Raw genomic sequence first — 3,348 nt, forward strand, 5'->3', positions numbered from 1 at the left:
GTCATATATGTGGGTGGTATATAGATGTTATCCAGCTGTACTAGTATGACATATATTTTGGAACGTTCCTATTCATAGTGGCAGCCTAGTCGGCTTGCGTATATACATGTATATTTTGAAATGTGATGTGTAGTGGCAGCCTTGTCGGCTTACGTACCACATTATCTTTGATGTTATAACTTCTCAGGAGACAGGTCGCATTAATATATAAATATGAGACAGTTTTGATATGACATCCTATTTCCTTAAGTCTCATATCATGTTTAGTTGTGAATTGGTTATAGACAACAGATATGTGCACGGGTGTCCAGTCTAGGCACCAGTCACGATCTACGGAGTTGGGTCGTGACAGATGGACAAGATGGAATCGCGCTCTCTCGAAGCCATACGTGGCAAAATCAGGAAGCAAAGGGACAAAGCCAACGGCTAGGCTGTATGGCTTGTCGGAGTTCGTTGGGGAAGAAGACATATGCGTAGATGTGTATGCGGGTATAGTAAGTGTATGCACTATATGTTTTTGGGAATTGGGTATTGTTATCAATATCATGGGCTGCTGGAATTAAGTTGGGGAATATATATGTGAGAGGAAAAATGGGCTGCTGATATATGTTGTTGTGTATATGAATTGGAATTGATGGGTGTAGGTGTCTTATTGTGATAAGTTGGGTCGGCGGGTAGTAGTAGTAGTGTGTATAGGTATATATAAGGGATTATGGGTGAAAAGTGGTAAGATTAGCAAATTAGAAAAAGGGCACATGATTTCAATTATACCTAATTGAATTAAGAAATTAGCCAAATTGAAATTAATTAGGAAATTCGGCTAAGAATTAGATAAGATGAATTTATACTAATTAATTAATGAGCTTCTTAATTCTAACAAAATTTATTAATTAAACTGCTTAATTTGAAAATAACGCTACTAATCTACGGAATAATTAATAAAATTAAAATCTTTTTGAGATGATTTTCGAGTAATCATAAAAGTAGTAATTAAGGATAGAAATATATATATTCTAAAATTATAAAAAAAAATTGACAAAATTAATTAAGAATAACAAGAAAATATTTTTTTTTTTTTCTAAAAATTAATTATTTTAAATTGTTCGAGATTAAAGAAGCTCGATAACTAATCTGCGTTGTGGAAGGCCAAAATTGGGTATCAACAGGTAGAAATGAAACAAGAGAATGGTGTGAATCAAATATAGAGGTAGGATTATGGGAATGCAAATTAGGTAATGCATAGCTGTATTCTTTTATATAGTTGGGGGTGTGAAGTAGTCTAATTGTTTTTCTGGGTGCTGGTGCTGTTGGAGCATCATTGGAGATGGTGGGGTTAAAAGTGTTAGGAGTGGGTGAATGTGAATCTATGTTCACTGTGGGTTGAGAATTGTTTAAATTGGAACATATGTTTATTGTTGGTTGAGAATTGTTGCCCACTAGACTAGGAGTAACTTCATGGGATGTATTTGTATCCAGCAAATCATCGTCAACTAAAGTGTTTATTTCATTAGACATACAAGTCAATTTATTAGGGTGAACAAGTAATTTTAAGACATGGTCAAAACTAGAACCATCAGGAGCAATGACAAAGGGAAATATAGTTTCATGAAAAGAAACATCTCTACATACATGAACTCTCTTTGTTGTCAAATGCAGGACTTTGTAACCTTTTATATTGAAAGGATATCCAACAAAGATATGGGGTGTTGCTCTTGATTCAAATTTATCTTTGTGGTTTTTCAAGGTAGTGGGGAAACACAGACATTCAAAACTTTTGAGGTGAGAATATGTGGGCTTTCTTTGGTGTAGTTGTTCATATGGTGATTTGTTTTGTAGTGTTTTGGTAGGTAATCTGTTAATGAGATAAGTAGCAGTTAGGATACATTCTCCCCAATATCTCATAGGTAATTTTGATTGGTAAAAAAAGGCTCTTGCTATTTCTAAAAGGTATTTATGCTTTCTTTCTACTACCTCATTTTGTTGGGTTGTGTAAGGACATGATTTTTAGTGTATAATACCTTTTTCTTGGAAATACTTTGGTGCCTCACCACTTGTGAATTCTAGGCCCTTATCAGACCTAATAATTTTTAGTTTTGTGTGAAATTGATTTTCTATGAGGCAAATGAAAGCTTTCACAAATTGCAAGACATTGCTTTTGCATCTGAGTAACTATATCTAAGTTGATCTACTATGATCATCCACCATGGTTAAGAAGTAATTGTAACCATCATGATTGGAACATGGTATGAACCCCATAGATTAATGTGTAGCAATTCAAAAATCTGGCTAGTTGTACTAGTACTTTCTGGGAGAGGCATCCTAGTTTGTCTTGCAATAGGGCATATGGCACAAGTGAAGGGTTGTTTGGTGGAAAAAGTTAGAGGTATGATTGAAATGGTCCTCATCTTTACAAAAGGAACATGTCCCAATTTGGCATGCCACAAGAGTTCAGTATTATGAGTAGAAAAAATAGAAGAGGAATCATAAATAGAAGAATTACCAGTAAAAGAAATAGGATCAACAACAGAAATAGGATCAACAACAGATTGAACTCCTTTATTTGTTAACGGAGAATTTCTTACAATAGAGGATGGTGAAACTTTACATTCATTTTTAGCTAAAAAGTTTTTACAACTAAACAAAGAAGGAATAGACTGACATATGAGAGATGAATTAGTACTATCAGAGTAGGCACAACAGTTATGGCACCTGGTGCACAAAAAATATGAGCCATTCTTGGCTCTACCAAGCTCTTCAGAGGAGGGCCCAAAAGACAAGTGAAACTGTTAAAACTAACCATGCCTTTGAGTTGGAGGGCTAAACTATGAACATATAGTAAATTGAACTTTAAGCTAGGTACAAACAACACTGTATATAGAGTTAAAGCTGGGTTCAAATAAGCATCTCCTATTTCAGTTACTTTAACCTTGTATCCATTAGGCAGGCTTACTAAGAAAGGATATGGTAATGTTGTAATATTTTTTAGGATAATTTTATTATAGGTCATGTGATATGATACTCCCGAGTCTATGATCCATGAGCCAGCAGTTAATTTAGCACAATTACATGATAGATCTCCTATTTTAGTCATTGAAGAATAACAAGCAAGTATAACTGTCATGTTCACAGCTCCACTCAACATGTTGTCTGAGTTATTAGCCCCAGTGTTTTTAACCTGCAGGGTTCCTAAAAGGTTGAGTAGTTGCTCATATTGATCCTTAGACAAATTCAATGATACTTGTCTTCTCATCTTAGAATTATCCTCATTGTGGTTGATCCCATCCTCTGATGTATATGTATTTGCTATAGATGTTGAGCGTTTGCCTTGAAAAATTCTAGTATTTATTG

This window comes from Solanum dulcamara, chromosome 1 (genome assembly GCF_947179165.1).
Source record: "Solanum dulcamara chromosome 1, daSolDulc1.2, whole genome shotgun sequence".
In the NCBI taxonomy this organism is placed as follows: Eukaryota; Viridiplantae; Streptophyta; class Magnoliopsida; order Solanales; family Solanaceae; genus Solanum; species Solanum dulcamara.